Below are 18,623 nucleotides of genomic sequence, written 5' to 3' on the forward strand. Positions count from 1 at the left end.
TTTTCTAATAATACAAAATGTTACAAGGAATATATTTTCAGAAGTTTTATGTTTTCAGAAAAAGTAGTAAGATACCACAAAGATATTTCCTGATTACAGAAGACTGAGTCATGAAAAACTCAAGCAATCATTTTATTCATAATAGCATTGTTTCCTTTTTTTTTTCTTTAAAAAAAAAAAAAAAAAAAAAAAAAAACTCTTGAAGTCTTGCCACAAACCTAATTTGCAGTTTCTAGCATTTGGGAAAAAGAGAAAATCAGATGCTTTCATCAGACTGAGATCGCTTCCTCCAGCCATTCACCTGCCAAACTACAGCTTACAAAGGATAAGGCAGTGCCTAACCTAAATGCCCTCAGAAAGGTTCAAACTAGAAACCAAAGTGCTCCCAGCTACACTTCGCAGGGTTTATTACACATGTGGGCATGGCGTGGGACAGAAAGCACTTAGTGCATCACTTCTGTTAAATGCACAGTTCTACGTGTTTCTACACGCAGTGTGACATTCATGAATTGGCCATAAGTAAAATTAAAGGTTGAAATTACACTTCACCTCCTGTAAACAGAACAGCCTTCTAAATAATAGGATTTAAACACAAACAAGTAAGAATCACCAACCACACATACTATCATATTTCAAGATTTAACCTGATGAACTAATTAGATTATGTAACACATGTACCCAAAAGCTTATGGCTTTTTCTTCAGGATAGTTCTTGTGTAACTTTTAAGAATCACAGAATTGTTTAGGTTGGAAAAGACATCTAAGGTTAATTCCAACCGCTAACCTCGCACTGCTAAGTCTACCACTAAACTACGTCCCTACACACCACATCTATACATCTTCCAAATAGCAGGGGCAGTGACTCAGCCACTTCCCCAGGCAGCCTGTTCCAGTGCCTCACAACCCTTTCAGTGAAGAAATTTTTCCTCATATCCACCCTAAACCTCCCCTGGCACAACTTAATTCCATTTCCTCTTGACCTATCATTTGGTGCTTGAGAGAAGAAAGCAACCCCCACCTTGCTACAGCCTTCTTTGAGGTAGTTGTAGAGAGTGATAAGGTTGCCCCTGAGCCTCCTTTTCTCTAGACTAAACCACCCCAACTCCCTCAGCCTCAAGACTTGTTCTCCAGAGCCTTCAAAGAAAGGCAAGGAAGCTGGTGAACACACTCCAGCACCTCAATGTCCTTCTTGTAGTGAGGAGCCCAGAACTGAAGATAGAATTTGAGGTAAGGGCTCACCAGAGCCAAGTACAAAGGGACGATCACATCCCTGGTCCTGCTCTCTCTGACACAAGCCAGGATGCCGTTGGCCTTCTTGGCCCCCTGAGCACACTGCTGGCTCATGTTCAGCCACCTATCAGCCAATACCCCCCAGGTCCCTTTACACTGGGCAACTTTCCAGCCACTCCTCCCCCAGCCTGTAGCACTGCATGGGGTTGTTGTGCTCCAAGTGCAGGACCTGGGGCATGGCCTTGTTGAACCTCATAGAGTTGGCCTTGGCCGAGGGGTCAAGCCTACCCAGATTCCTCTGCAGAGCCTTCCTACCCTCAAGCAGATCACACTCAGAACCAACTTGGTGTCATCTGCAAACTTACTAAGGGTGCACTCCATCCCCTCATCCAGACCATTGATAAAGATATTGAAGAGAACTGATCACAGTACTGAGCCCTGGGGAGTGGCACTAGTGACGGGCCTCCAACGGGATTTAACTCTGTTCACCACAACTCTTTGGGCCTGGCCATCCAGCCAGTTTTTTTTACCCATCCAAGCCATGAGCAGCCAGTTGCTCCTGAGAAAAAGGACACTGAGGAGATAACTATGGAAGACGAGGCAATGCATACATGGCTACATGTGGATGGTGTTTAACTCCAGGACTTCAATATTCCCTTACTTTCAAGGACCGTAGCCTTTTATAAATAACAAAACAAAGAGAAAGCTTAAGTTTCTGGCTATGTCAGTCCACATGCACTCCTCTCTCCCATTCTCATGTGCTCTTGTCAACTTCCTTAAACACTGCACTGTACGACTGTGGTTTTTATACAGTCCAAGCAGCAAGCTTTGCAGACAACTCACTGAACTGTGAGGGAAGACACACAATTCTTTTAATTGTCATAATCAAATTTATCTTTAAACAGAGAATGGCAAAAGGCCTTACTTGATAAAGTCTTCTTATTCTGGAACCTCGAAATCCATAAAAACAGCAGGATACTCACGCTTCTATAGAACTATTATTTGTAGTACCACAAGTTCTTTGATGGCTGTCTACACGTATTGCATTCAAAAAGACTGTGGTCTTGCATCAATAGGTCTGGTGAGGTCATTCAGGCTTGACTGACCTCTGGCAATTTCATAACTCGTGGTATAACAAGAGAGAAGGTAACATCTGAGCTTCACAGCCCTTACTAACAGGAATCCACATCAGCACAATTTTGCATTAGAAAGGAATAAGAACAGATCATGAAACATGCAAAAATACTGGACTTAAAGAAGTAACGAGTGATTAGAGCAAAACAACACTGCTCAGAGCACTGTCCGTTTGGATTAGACCTTTCACAAAACAAGTGGTAAAAATGTTTGACAGGGGTGTGTAGGATGCAGGGGGGACACAGCAGGGATCCAGGACTTGTGTTGAAGCAGGTGAACCTGCTGATATGGGAATGTCCTAATGAGAAACACTGAAAAAAAAAAACAGAACAAAATCAATGAAAGAAAGATCGATATAGCAGTAGACTACTTGTAAGTGTCTTGAGTGCACATGTTGAGAAATTTTCCAAAATGAGCAATAACTATAGTAAAAAATAGCTGAACTTAAACTTGAGACAGCTATGAAGTAGAAAACATACTAGAAATTACAATTTTAGAAGACAGCCTAGATGTCTTAGAGCCCACCATAAATACACTGCTGTTCATTTGATGGGTATCTTCACTAGCGAATATGCTCTACAGACCTTTCATTTTGCAGTATAGTGCTTCTAAAGCTTTCCTACCCAGCTACAACAAACCCATCCCAGCCCCACCTGCTGTCTCAATCAGGACAAAAGATTTCCATTATATCCGACACAAACTGGCAGGAAAGGTCCTTAGCTTTTGTCAGGAAGGGAAAAAAAAAAGAGGCGATGCCCTTTTGCCTCAACAGGATTACTGCACAGACAGAGTGTAACAGGGCTTTGGCCTTAGCTGCAGCATGAAGTGCAACACAAATTACCAAATCTGGAGGTAGATCGGTTTTGTTAGTACATTAGATGAAGACTATTTAGGTTCAGGGAGCAGCACTATTGTCTTATGTAGAGATAAGGAGCAGTAAGGGACTTACATTAGGGGGGAAGGGAAAAAATGTTTCTTGATGGGAATGAGACTAAACTTGGAATCCGCTCACATTGGCATGACATGACACAACAGCACAACAGCTCCTGCTTTATGATGGGATAACAGGCCTGCTTCTCTGAAAAAGCCTTGCCTGAAAAAACAGGGCAGCACTGCTCCATCTTCCCCCTGCCAGCCTCAGCAGCAGACTAGCTCTAGTCCCACAGGTGTGTGGGGTTTGGGGGGGGACCAGCTGCTGACCTCCTTCCACTGCTTTTTGGCTTCAGAGTATGCTCAGCTTTTGGCAGAAATCAAGCCAGGGTGGCAGTAATGTGGTTGCCAAAACTTAGCCATAACTATAGTGCAAAATGGTTGAGTAGTACAACCAGCATAGCAGAGGAGATAACTGGAGGGGTTTCTGTGCCAGCCAGCTGACAGCATGCACAGCAAACATTCCGGCATTGAAATAGGATCTCCCCTGAAGAGACTTTGCTCCAGTAGCGCAGAGATGGGGTTGGAGCATCTCCTGGTGGCAAAGAGCCCTTATGCTATTCCAGCTCCTCAGAAACGTATCTTGGTAGAACACAAACCCCCCCCAAAAAAGTAAAACAATGCCTCCTGCTGGAGCAGTAATACCAGAGGTTGTGTCAAAACAGTTTTGGAACAGTAAAGACCCTGTAGCACAGAGATGGTTTGAGTTCTGCCTTTTCAAGAAGTGAATTGTTCTAGTCAGAATCCCACCTCAGTCTGAAGGCCTCCAAGAAATATTATCATCCCTTATTCAGCTGAATGGTTTCAGCTATGCAACCCAATCCCATACTGGGCATATTGTTAGTAATGATCCTTATGTGGTGCACAGTGTTTTCTTCAACTTGCCAGTTCAAACTGAACGTCACTGCTTCAAGTGCAAGTGAATCTGCTACAGAAATAGAGCAACTACTACAGCACTCAAGTACAGAAGAGTACAGGAAGTTTTTCCTCCTTCAATCTCAGAATAGAAGCTTGATTTGCAAGAATTTGTCTGCTCCCAAGGAAAACAATCTGCTCTCCTCTTCTCCCCTCCCTGTCCCCGCAATGAAGACCAAAGATACTTGACTAAACACGGAATAAAACACTGGGGCTTGAAATCAAACCTGCAGTCCAGCCTGTAAATTAAACTAAGTGCATTAAATTCACAAGAGTTACCACGTATTTACTTCACACTTGTCAGCCAGTTAACAGGACACTGTCATAATTTTGCACAGAAGACCAGAGGAGTGGGGAGGACAAGCCCTGTCTTTCTCTATATACGATATTTTTCTATGAAAATTAGAAGTCTTAGTTTTAGAACTAACTTAACAGCCACTTTTTTGCCTATAGACACAGAAACTAGATAGGCAACCTAGAACATAACCTATAAAAACGTATGCATAAGGGAAAAATGGTTTATTTGTGATACTATGAAGTCATCTCACTTTCAGTTTAGCCTAACTGCTTGCAAAAACCTGACATATGCAATGTTAATTCCTTTAAAAATCAAAATTTAAAAAAGATGTCCTTCATAAAATTTGAAACATCATTTTAAAAGTTAGTTCCCAGGCTTCTTAGCATTAATGATTTCCTCAGTCCGGTTCAATTAATGGAACTTGGCAGCAAAAATGCTAATGACCAGAATAAACAGGGACAAATCAATGTATAAGTTTTGCATTAAGCAATCTGCGTTATCAGAGTAAATTTATTGCAGCTATATTTTCACATAAAAATAGTTTAAATCCAAGCCATTTAATTTTTCAACAATTAGATTTTTTTTAATGTGTGGACATGCAAACAGTTTGTTGTCCCCATACTTCTCTGAAAGAATATCTAGCTTTCAGGTTTCTGTGTTAAAGACTAAAGTAAGAAACATCTGACACCTTTCCATATTTTTTTTCTATTGAGTTTCATTTCTATTGAGTTTCATTTCTTTTCATTGACTTAAGCTGTACTTGCCCTGTATGGAAGGTTGGGCTTTGAGTTACTTGTGGCTTTTCCTTTGGAAGGTTGGGGATTTCTGGAGGTTGTGTTTTGCTGTTGCTTTTTGTTTTAAGAGCTTGGCTTTAATTCAGCATTAGAAGAACACACACACACAAGTAGAAATAAAATACTTAAAGTAAATCAATCAAAAGCTGAACATGAAGCACAACATTTACGTTCACTGACTGAATGCAACATTATCCTGTTAATAAAAAGCCCCAAAATTTTTAACATCTGTGTATTAGGTAATAGCAACTCTTATCTTGAAATTGCATGCAAGAACACAATGCTTTCCTGAACACATTAGGAGTTCCTGAGAAGTTGAAGGTATTTGTTTATTCCACTACTTTTATAATCCTCAGTCAGAATAATGATGTGGGTTTCCTGTCACTAACCACTTGCTTGTTCTGACTTCTGAGATACCACACAAGATCTTCCAAACCTATGAATTTCTTCCACTGGCAGATTTTCTTCACATAAGAACTTACATTTTCAAAGCAAATCCCAGAGCAGTATCTACACTGAATCATACCCATTCAGACGCAAGTAGGAACACCATTTCAGTCAGCAAGGGAAGACGTCAAACCATTACATGACAATGGAAGTGACCAGATCTTTTCCCGTATAAAACAAAATCAATGATGACAAGTAGAATGTTGACATTTCTATGCAAAGGTCATTAAAAAAAAACCAGCATCTAAAAACAAGGGCTTTGACGAAGAACAATCTCTTACTCAGAATAGAGGCAAAACTTCTATGAAGTTGGATTGCTACAAAACACCTGAAAACCTTCACCCAAAGCTTTTTACATGCTTAATAAAAATATATATATGGAAGAGAGTTACCAGTCTTTCATATTGGTTTGTCTACAGAAAAACCAGATCACAGACAATAAGCATCAGAGAACAAGCACACAAATACATTATTAGCCTTATATAAGGCTAAAAAGAACTGGTGCAACATACATTTCTCATACAAATACTGCTCTGTTCACAGCTGTCATTGCTGCTTTCATTATTGTTTTCTCTAGCATTGCATTAAAACACATGGTTAAAGAAGTGCCAGCCTTTAAAATTATGCCCAAAGGATAGAAGTCTAACATCTAAGAACCTATGGTTTACTGTTCAAAATAATCTTCATTGTAATTCCAGAAGTTGATTCTGGAAGTGCATACAGCACACCACTTGCTTTCCTTACCAAGTCTGACCTAATCTTAGTTTACTGCTTAATATTTTATACAAGGAAGTTATATTTAAAATGTTACTGACATGTGGAAATTATCATTATCCTTCTTTTCTGTTGTGATTCTATACCATAGCTTGCATTAATTAAATGAGCAGGCTGAGTTCACATTAGACAGGGCAATCTGTTTCTAATACCAGTTGAAATCTTCTGGACATCTAGATTAAATACTTAGTTCTGTACTGGTATACATAGTGCTTACCTACTCCAACTTATTTTAGTTCTTCCCTTGCAAAATGGGAAACATGGCCACAGAAAGTTTATCTGCGCTTCAAAATATCCATTCACACAAACTGACTGGATCAAGGCTTTACTGGTTTTGGTGTACATCTTCTGTGCTCTGCTATACAGACCAGGTTAGTAACATTAAAATGTGGTAAAGACAAACAAACGAGGTAATTGCATGAGATAAGTATTTATAGCGTTCCATTTACTTCCTTACAGTCAAATATTTGTTTGTGTTATATTAAAGTTAAGCTTGCTTAATGGATCCTATGTGAACAAGTAACACCAGAGACAGTAGTTCCAGATTTCTTTCAGCTTGTTCCACGTTTTGATAGCAAGCTTGTTCCGTAGACCTGTCTCCATCGCTGTCTCATGTAACAAGCTGTGGCAGCTATGTTCACTGGAAACATTTTACTTGTAGACAGTTCTTTTTTTTGAGAAGGCAGATATATTGTACCTGGAAACCAGAAACACATACAGAAGATAGAAAACCTCCTTGAAAATAGGTTTGCCTTGCAAAGTCTACAAATTGTCTTGATACATAGGTCTACAGCATTAGATTTAAGTTACACCTGGTTCCTTCTGCCTTCATTCTTACTCCTGACCATTCCGGCACCCTCCATCCATTATTTGTTAACATCCACTTTTGAGAATTGGTGTCATGTTGAGGGCTTGCATATTGATTAGGTATCAAACAGTAGAAGTGCAACACTTCAGTCAGTAATTTGCAAATGAGAGCTGAAGAGAAGTGCAATAGAGAAGGACATGCCCAATTTTGATGATGCAAAATGCTCTAGTTTAAAGAACAACCACATATGCTGCAGTTGAATACTTCAGACAACCTCAACAGGAACCATCTTAGATAAGGTCTTGTTCAAAGAACATAAGGAAACTGCTACTGGTAAGTAAAAGTTGTCCTCATACATTGCTCAGAAACACAAATAGTTGCATGCCAGTAGTCTAATGAACAGACCCTTCATCATATGATACATACAACATGTATATGCACATGGATGCACGTTTTACTTTCCAAGAACAGACAAGCCTGTATCATACAGAATAAAAAAGCCACTTTTAATACGGCGTGTAATGAATTAGAGGTAAATCAGAAAGATCAATAGCTGCACTTCTGTGGTTTTCCCTCCCATATAAAACTGCTTCTTGTGTAAATTTACATCTTTGAAAAAGTAATTTTATATGCATTTATACGGAATACATAAACTAAGTTGATCTGAAGCCCTCTGATCCACGAAGTGTTGACCTGGAACACCTCTCCTGTGAAGAAGTGTTGAGAGCTAGGGCTGTTCAGACTGAAGAAGATAAGGCTCCAGGGAGACCTTACCGCAGCCTTTCGATGCTTACAGGAGGCTTTATAGAAAAGATAGAGTGCAACTTTTTGCTTGAACAGACAATGACAGGACAAGGTGGGGTGGTTTAAACTAAAAAGAGAATCAACATAGATGAGAGGAAATTCTTCACTCAGAGGGTAATGAGGCACTGGCACAGGTTGCCCAGAGAAGCTGCGGATGCCCCCTTCCCTGGCAGGGTTCAAGGCCAGGCTGGATGGGGCCTTGGCCAACCAGATATAGTGGGAAGGTGTGCCTGCCCATGGCAGTGGGGTTGGAACTGGATGGTCTTTAAGGTCCCTTCCAACCCAAGAAGTTCTATGACTCTATGAACTAGGAATATATATAGTTATAAGTCTGCTTTATGTCATATTCATACCATACACTTCCTGTAACTTACTACAGAGGTGTAAAAAAAAGTTTTGATACAAATCAGCTTGAAAATTGAAATCACTTCCTATACAAGAAGCCCAAATATAGGCTAGAGCAGAATCTGCAGATAGGGGTACTACAAATTCATTTTTGTAGCTCTTCATGATATGCTGCATATGATCTGTTCTTCTACAATAAATCATGCAATACTTTTAAGATTATATTAACCTCTCCAAAGTAAGCTACTGATAACTTTCAGATCATAAATTTACAATCCAACTTTCAAAACTCCACAGATGTGCCTACATGCAAACAAAAATTAGAACTGAAGAGAGACAAGACATGTTGTGATCCCACCCCACTAAATCTTACCAGCATAGTGGAGAAGGCACTAATTACATTATGGCAACCCAGAAGAATTCGTAAAAGAGAACCAGCCTGATTCTTCTCTTTGACAAAAGAAATCTGTGAGTACTTTCACTGTAAGTAGGAGGAGATTGCATGTCAGCACAAGCACCCACGTAATAGTCTACCCAGAGACACAGAGATCCGCCAGTATCATTTACAACAGTACACTAATTGCGGGGGGGAAGTTGAAAATCTCATGAAAAAAATTACAATTAACAGAAGGCTGGAAACTACATTGATATTCAGGACACAACTGTTTGAAGGCTTTATAAGATTTGAAATAATTGACATTCAGTCATTACAATCACATACCACATTATCTATATTGCTATTCACTTGTGCTAAACAATCAGAGTAAGTACCAGCAGGAAAGGACATCTAATTACAGAATACGAATTTAAAAAAAAAGATTTCAAGATGCTGCTCAATTCATCATTCTACACACTCAGCCCCAACTCACTCTGTGACTCATACCTATAGGTTTCACAGATTTTTGCCAGCAGCATGGAAGGGTCTACAGTTTTTCCAGACTATCAATTTTATGTTTCATTACTGTAAGCGTTTCCCATATATGTCCTTAACTTCAGTTTTAGCTCATACATTGCTGCCCCATTGAGCACTGACATCAATAACCAGTGACTTCAATTCAGCAGTCTTCTATTTGTTTGAAAACTGACTTTATATTTAACCTTTTTTTTTTTTTTAGAATTCTTTTAGCCTTTTATATTTTCTAGACCTCTGATAATTCTCACCAATCTCCTCTGAACTATTCAGTGTAAGTTTTTCACATAAAAAGATGCTTTAGATTCGTGTATCAGTAATTCTTAAAGAACCATCTCACTCAAGCAATGTAATTTCTGTGAAGAACAGAACTTAATTGAAAGTTATCTCCAAATACTCTTATAACTAAGCCAACACTGCTTGCATAGCATTCCATACTTTCAATCAGAAACCTGCCATTCTAAGTAATTAAATGCACATAAGCTGGGAACAGTCTTCTTTTATTATTTGGTTTAAGATCTGTATTCAGTTAAATATTTATTTTGTTTCTTAGATACCTAATATAAGATTGTTTCAGTATTACATTTGACAGCCAGAACTGTCATCTTTGTCTCTCTCCATTTGTAAGCCATTCTTTTCAGGTTTGTCCCCGGTTTCACATTTAGAGAGCTAGATTTGTTATGCTGATACAGATTACAGTATTTCATCTGTTAAGAAATGCTTTATTAATGATATTAAGGTGTATAAGGTATATACACACACACAGACATTAATATGTATATATTAAGGTATTATATAAGGTATAACGCTCAGTCAACTCTGACCTGTAGAAATCAGTCTTGTGCTGATAAAGCAACATTCTTCCCTATGCGCAGAGAACTGTCAACACGGTGCTGACAATATATTTTCAGCAAATGCTTGAGCTGTATTCAGGATGCTAGATACACCAAAAGCCACCTGCAAGTTTGCCATTCATCTTTTGGGAGCAATATATAGCATCACTTATTCTGTGATGACTAATCATGATAGGAAAAACAATATAGGAAACACAAAGGTATTTTACTCATAGAAACTAAAAAGCTTAAACACAAAAAGGTGTTTATCCACTGAAAGCACCATTACCATACAAGCAAAATTGAAGCCCAAGATTATTCAACAATCTCTAAATTGTTAACAGCATGCAGCCACCAATTGCCCCACTTCCTTCCACAAGTGGAGACCAACATCTTAGTAGACACTGAAAAAGAAAAATCTAACTGAAAGCATTCCCTTCCATTGCAACTCTTACAAACAATATACAAGAGTGTTACTGTCATAATTACCTTTTTGAAGTGTGGAAATAAGTTATTATTGGAGAAGTAAAAGGAATTCAAGTTGGTAATTACACTGTTCTTTTCATTAAATGGTTACGTAAGCATCCACCTCTATTTTTTCCCTAGCTTGTGTTTTATCTGTTTTTAATGATTTGACTAATAGTTGTATTACTTTGCCTGTGAAAAAGATATTGCACTAAGATAAAAACAATACACAGGACAGCCACCAACTGCAAACAAATATTTTACTCAGAATATTTATTAGCTATTAAAATAAGCAAACCAACCTTTCCATCCCAGACAAGGAACACAAGTCACACTTGGGAAGTTCGTCTACTAGGGAAATTTAAACACCAATTTCTCCCATGTAAAACAACAGCACTCCAAGTTCTTATCTAAAATATAGATGTCATTGCTCTTCTTTTCACTGACAAGCTGAGTGCATTTCCACTTTGTAATCTGAAGCTAACTAGAAAGAACAAATGCTGCTGCCAGAACTATGTAACTTGGTTTAAACAGTAAACAGCCTAGTCTATCAGTTCTTACAGTAAAATGGAGTTGTAATAGGTACTCTGGGCTGAAGTCTCCAACATTTTAAGGCTTACAAAAAGATTGCTACCTGTCTTAAAGGAAAAAATGCACTCCTTATCTGTTACAGGCATAATGATTATATTAAATTCAGGACAGTGGTAAAGTAAAATAATTAAGGTTCTTATCAGTTAGTACATTTGAGCATGATTTACTACTGTAATACATGAGGAACCCCAGCTATTATTTAGAGCAAATAGTTTATACAAATTGTATAATTAAAGTAACAATTTTTCTGATCTGTAACATTTGTAATACATGTTCTGTAACAAAATGTTTAATTTTTTCCATTGAAAAGTTGTCTGACTTTTTTTTAAGAGCATTCCATTGTCTCTTGTCTTAACAAAAAGAATAAAATCAGACCACCAGATGCAACATCAAAAGCTCCCAGTGGAGCTCTATATAGGTCTGTAAAAAAACAATATTGCAGTTTAGTATATAAATATCTGTACATATTAGTAGTCATTAGCTACAATAGTTAGGTAGTCACCCAGTAACTAATCACTCTATCTATAAAGTGTCATTCATATTTATCATAAAACATCTGTTTTTGAATGCTGTATTTATTCGAATTTGGTAGAGCTAAAGTAATTTGAGGGACTACTCATTTCTAAAGGGAAAAAAGGCAAGAAATTTATATCTATTCTCTTTCACTACTAGAAACTATAAAAATATAAATATCAAAAACAAATTTAACTTTACATTTTTATAAAGTTTTTGGTTTCAGAGTTTGAGCACAGGTCAGGAAATACAAACTTCCAGTATAAGATACTGGCTGAAATCTCATTTATTCAGTCTATTTGTAAAGTCAGGATATCCTTGAAATGAAACAGAGACCCAACTACAAGTTGGGTATTGAGTTAAGGTCCAAAAACATTTCTACTAAGGAAAGAGAAAAACAAAAAATGTTTCAAAACAGCAATTTTGGTTTACTAGCAAATAAGGAACATACTTGTTAAATGCACTACTAGAATAAATAATCCTCAGCACATCAAAGTCACTAGAAAAAGTGTGTGGGAAGATGAAGGAAGCTAAAAACAAAAACAAATTGCTGAGCCACCCAAGAGAAACAAAATCCATTTTTATCACACATGGAACATTTATGCATTTATACACACCCAGGCAGGTTTGCTTGAGAGAAAAAATGAATAAATAAAAGCCAGTCCTGCAGTGAACTTTATGAAACTGCACAAAAGCAAGATTGTCAAACAATGCACACCAATTGTGCAGCTTCAGCAGCTGGGTGGACAGACCTTCCTTAAATGACAGCAATGAAGGCAAATGTATTGCTTCTTCACACAGGCTCAAATGCTCAGATTTTTTGATAGTGTCCTGGTGGCAGAGAAGCTTGAAGAAAACTTGAAACATCACTTCTTTACATAGACCACAAATTAAGACATGTATGGAAGAGCTGGGCACATCATGAAAGAAAACTCTGAAAAACTGGGATTTAAACAAAATAGTGTTAGTATACATTTAATTAACGCACATCAGATTAAATGGGATTATTCTCATTTCTAATACCAGAAGAATCATATGAGAGACTACCAGGTATTGTAAAAAAAATTTAGGGGGAAAAATAATATTCAGATTTGAAAAATAAACACTCTATTACACCAATCTGAAGGAGAGATTAAGACTGTTCCTTTAAGAAGCAATATGGGAAAAAATGCTTTGGAAGAGCAGAAAGAGACAAACACTGAAATTTAAAACATAGCTGAGCACGATCTCCTGGGAAGGCTAGGCTAGTTTCCTCTAGTTAAAGAAAAATTGATGTTCCATTCATTTGGAGAAACTGAAGAGTGTCTGCTTCCTTTCCACACCTGTGGCTTTCTAAATAAAATACTTCAATTGTCACAGTGAAAGACGTGAGGATTCTTTTTCAAAAAAGTTTCAGGCTGGAATTACTTCTTCTTCAAGGAAAATACTGCTAAACAAACTTTGCTGCTTTCCATTTTTTAAATAATGAATGTTCAAAAACATTATTTTCAAATTAACCTGCTGTAACAAACAGGAAGAAAAATCTATAAAGACTGATCAGCATGTAACATCCATTACCATGCACAGGTAAGCTTATATAGTAAGATTCTTTCAAGACAGCTGACTATGTATAAATGGAAACAAAGAGGTGCCACAATTGTCATTTTGTCCAAACCAGCAGTATCTTCCACCAATTCATGCATAATAGCCAGAGAAATATGTTTAAAATTAAGCATGTTCTCTCACAAAGCTGTGATTCCTTCAGATCTGCTATGCATTTTAGCCCAAATCCTTAAGGTGTGTCTCAAGTTAAAGGATCAGGGACTGGTTTTGGAGAGGTTTGGGGGTTTTGTTTGTTTTTGAAGTTCTTAGTACAGAAGAGTTAAGGAGAGCAGAGGCAAGACTTCCTGAAGACTTCCTGAAGGGGTGCCCATTGCCTCTGGGCAAAGAAAGGCAGGATGTTTTAAGCCCTGCTGTGCAGAAGCACAACCAAGAAGAACTAACATTTCCACAGGAAAGCTCTAACTGCATATGAGAGATGAGAATAGCTGCATGGCTTGTGCTTTGCCCAAAACTCTGAAAAAAAAAGATGCCTATCATTGTCTCCCTGACTTTGAAGCAAATTACTTGTTTTGTATAAAGACATACTATATTTTCATTCCCTACTAGCCAAGGGACAGGCATTTTCCAATTCCCTAAAGACCTGTGTCCTTCTTTCTATAGATGTACTTTACCATAGATTTGAAGTGTAACGTGGTTCTTATTACTGCACAAATTGCGTCTGCATCATGCTGTTTCTCTTTAGTTAAAGATCTGGCCAAGACAATTCTTTTCAAGGAAACTGTTGCTGGCTGCTCATGGAAAAAGAGCAGCATCTCTATAACCAATAAGATAGTTGTCTGACCAAAACATACTAAAAATAGGATTAAGACACCTGTGCACAGATAGCTGTAAATAATTTCAGAGCTGTAAGAGTGCAGAGTTAACCAAGATCAAAGTCAGCTGGCACACAAGAGTTTCCTTCTCCACTACTTTTTAGCAATTCATTCTTCTAGAAAAAATCTGCAATAATTCAAGCCCTTTTGCAGGCCAAATCTATTTTATTTCAGGTGTTAAGCACCACCACTGATAGCGTCCTATTTTATGTTCAATATACAAGTAAATTACATAAGATTTCCTTATGACCATATATTTTTCCTAATTAAAATTATCACTTATAATAAATATGAAATTGTTCTCCATGATGGAAACTGGTTCAAAAAGAAAAACCCTTTTTATGAATTTTTGTTGTCAAAAACACAACTCTGACCTTCTGAATTTTGGAGAATCTTAGATGAGAGAAATCCTACAACACCATTTCAACCATTAACCTCTCCCCACCCCCCAGTCCTCCACACAGCTTTCCCATTCTACAGGCTAAGCAGCTCTTCTGTGTCCCTATTAGCATCCTCATCTTTTCTTGCAGATGTGTCTCATATGTTCCACATTATTTGAACAACATACAGTGTCAAGTGTTAAGCATTCTGTGACTCATTTGTCATTCTAATCATGTGCTACAAAACTGTTCAGCAGAAATGCACCTGTAACACGGCAGAGTGAGAACAAATGTTCAAATGACACTGGAGCATATTTTCTAAGTAAACATATAGACACCTATACATAATACACACATTAAAATCTTTAAAAGTAAAGTAAAATTGGAGTTGCCCAAAGCATGATGAACACCCTTTATAGAACTACTGAGAGCGAAAATACTGACGTCCTCAAGCCTTCTATATCACTTTTCCTGTTACTATTCTGCATTTCCTGTTCTAAAGCTAAAAAAAAAAAAAACATACTTGTCTCCCCTGAGCAACAGAAAGGTAAGGATGTTCAAAGAAGACTTCTATAGCAACATATTTACTATCCATCTAAAGGAAAGAACACATCAGAAGAAAATCATTACATTATAAAATTCTAACAAAAGAAAGTCAAGCATGTCAGTACATTGCACATCCAGGTATGAAAGGCAGAGATGGAGGCAAACAGCAATATGATACACTGGAGATGTTCCAATGCAGAACTTAAGAATATATTCCAATTCTATTTTATTGTTTTCTTCTCCTGTGAATAATACATTGGACAATACAATAAAGGAAAGAGAGAGCCAAATTAAAAACATTGTAGAATATTTAGTATACTAAATACCTAAGTCCACAGAGCAAATACTGCAGAAATAATTGCATTTCAGTGTTTTCCTTCTGTCATGCCAATATGTCTTCTGTTCTCAAAAGACCAGAAGGAAGTATAGACTAATCAGTTTTATCAGTCAAATATAGAAAATAATGTCAGGTACTGCATCCCTAAGGATGATCCAGGTGTTAGATTAGTTACATCTATCTGCATCCACTTCAGCACAGAAGTGCTTTATCCACAGCAATTGCCCTGTGCTTGACATCAGTACAGATACACTTACAACATATCCTTATATAAAGAGCAATAAAGAAAAGAGCATCTATACAAGGAATTGTGATTGCCTTTGCTAATTTGCTGCACTACCTGGCTTTATCCACAAGAGGACAGAGCTCAGACACCTGCCCACACATCCTAAGGGAAGATTCTATTAGCATGAAGAAGTCAATTTCCAGTGATTACACAAATATATGAAAGAAAACTTGAGAAAGAATTACTGAACATACAGAAATACCTGAGCGAATAACTAAACGTACAATTAGAGGATTACTAGAAGTACAGGAATTACATCTGGCTTAGGAAATCCCTGATCTGCAGAATGGAAGTTGAAACACTCTTTGCCCTGCTCTTTTCTTCCCTAGACATTTGCTTCTGTCCACGATCAGATGCAATACCATACCACATCAGAGCAAGTGTTCTTATGTAAAACAGCACAAACACATTGCCATCCAGTTAACTAACATCTGAAGTAGTAGTTCAAAGTTGGATGTGTGTACAATATAGACAAAGACCTAAGCAAAAAGGGAAGAAAAACCATGGATGTGAAAACATGTTTCATGGCAGAATTCTGTAAAAGGTCTTACCACTTAAAAGCCATTGCTAACCAACGATGTGAATCGCTAGCATATCACACTCAGGATGGATCCATCAAGACATTTTCCCCTTGATTCCAATGTGTGCGTAGAGATGTGAGAGTAGACAAGATGTAAACAGCTACAAGTCAGCCGGTGTGCAGCCAAATACCAGAAAAAGATCTCCAAACACAGCACAGACAAATGAAGTAAAAACACTGAAAAGGAAAAACACAAATATTAGACACTTAATGGAGATGTCAACAATTTCCAGAACTGCTAAATTTTTGATTCAAAGTCAAACAAAAGTCTAGATATTTCTTCAGAGTTGCTATTCAGCTCAAAGGTTAACAATTTTTAATTATTTTTCCCCCTTTTTCATGGGGGGGGGGGGGGGGGGGAACTGACACAAAACTCAACTTGTCACACATTTCATCTATGTAAGTATACATAAACAATGTACTTTTTATCTACAAGCTTTAGTTACAGTAATAAAGTATGTCCCTAATTTAAATCATATATATACACCCTCTCTCAAATGGAAATCAATGTTTTCATCCACAACCTTTTGTTTCTTTCCCGATTCTTTTTTCTTCTTGGTTAGCACAGGGATGTGGTCAGAAAAAGAAACAAACAGTACTTCAACTGTGTCTCCCCAACAAAGCCTTGAGAACTTCTGGAGATTCCTTTACAACAGAAGTTTGTATGCAATGCGCACACTTGTTGCAGCTTGCCTAAGCTACCGAGTTTGCATTTGCTGTAGTTTGGTGGTATACGAGAACAAAAGCATTTTACCATGGAGGCAGATCAAGCACTTTAACTGCTTTTAACAACTCAAGTCTCAACGTGCAGCAGTAATCCACAACTCCTGATCATCTAGTTCATGTGAAAAACAATTTAAAGATTTAAAGTTATAGCCTGAAAGTTTGCAGGTACATTCAAAGACCTGTACACCCAACATGACTTTATCTGTGCTCTGACGCAACAAGAACGTACTAGTTTCCTTTAGGGATGTGTTAGCCATCCAATCATCACCATCTTTTATATACAGTTTGTTCTACCTCTTGATTAGTGTTTCCAAAAGGCAAGAGAGACCCACATAAATGCAATCTAAAGGTGTTAAAAAAAAAAACAAAACATACTTAGTTGCAAAAGTTTAAAAGCAAGACTTAGAGGCAAGCTGGAAAACAGGTAAGCTCCTGCAAATTGGAAGTAAACTAACTGATGGGCACTCAAAATTGGGAACATTCTATGTAATTTCTTGCAAAATCCAGTCAAGTTTTTAGCCAATTATAAAGTGATTACACAGATACAATTCTGAGTTTTACCTGCTAAATTGCAGCTGTGTCAACAGTGTCAACTGTTTGTGCATTTGATAATACAGTGCATAAAATCAGCACCACTTTTTCCTCTTTAGACTATTAGGACAAGAAAACGTTTTCTATACAGCAGAAGTGTATATGGCCTTTCATCCTCTCCCCAATAATTACACAGTTCACTCATCCTCTCTTCTTCCTCCTCCTCCCCGCTCTTGTAGAATAAAGTAGCTCAAATCAACTCATGATTTGAACTTATATCCACTCACTTGGAAGTGAGTGGTCAGCTGTCCTTTAATTCCTCCTTATTTAATTCCTCCTATACACCAACTGTGCAAAGAGCTTGCAGAAAATGGAAACATTATATTACTCTCAATAAAATTTAAAGCATATCCAAGCAGAAACTCACCACAGCTTATGCTTAATCATTTTCACTGATTTTTTCAAATAAAGTATACATTCACATATACATAATGCATTCTTTGTTTCTTCTCACTGTGTCTGGAGAAAACAAGAAGTCTGTAATTCTCAATCATCTTCATTCTTCACCACTCCAGATTCAGTATCTACACACCTTAGACTAGCCAACAGCCCAGCTGCCTACTGGAGGAAATGAAATTAAACTGAAGACTAACTCGACAGTCAGAGCGTTATAAGATTATGAAATTTGTTTCATTGGCAGAATATTTGGAAAAAGCTCAGAGGGAGAGAGGCACATGAAAAGCACTCAAAGTTGTCTCAAGTTGTTCATTTGGACACACTGAGCAATAATAAGCTTCAAATCACAGCTGCTGTCCTGATCTTCAAATACAACTATGGTGTATCCATACAACCTAAGGTTTCCTACAGGAGCAACTTAAGCTGACGAAGTCTGACTAAGGGAAAAAGGTATCAGAAAGGCAGCAGTGAGGCTGGAAGTCTCCAGTGGGCGTGAGCAAAGCTTACAGTAACTACAGCAATTCACTGGAGGGAAGAAGTTCACTGGGCTTCATTTCATAACTACAGCTTACACCT

The 18,623-nt window shown here is 37.7% G+C and overlaps 1 protein-coding gene across 1 annotated transcript in view; it reads right to left on the reverse strand.

The window, feature by feature from the left end:
* FRYL (FRY like transcription coactivator) overlaps positions 1–16,528 on the reverse strand; it is a 153,709-nt gene extending 137,181 nt beyond the window's left edge. The window contains exon 1 of the mRNA XM_068680301.1: positions 16,306–16,528. The gene's annotated coding sequence lies outside the window, so the exon portion shown is untranslated. The remainder of the gene's footprint in view (positions 1–16,305) is intronic.
* Between the last annotated feature and the right edge of the window lie 2,095 nt (positions 16,529–18,623).

This window comes from Anas acuta, chromosome 4 (assembly GCF_963932015.1).
Source record: "Anas acuta chromosome 4, bAnaAcu1.1, whole genome shotgun sequence".
In the NCBI taxonomy this organism is placed as follows: Eukaryota; Metazoa; Chordata; class Aves; order Anseriformes; family Anatidae; genus Anas; species Anas acuta.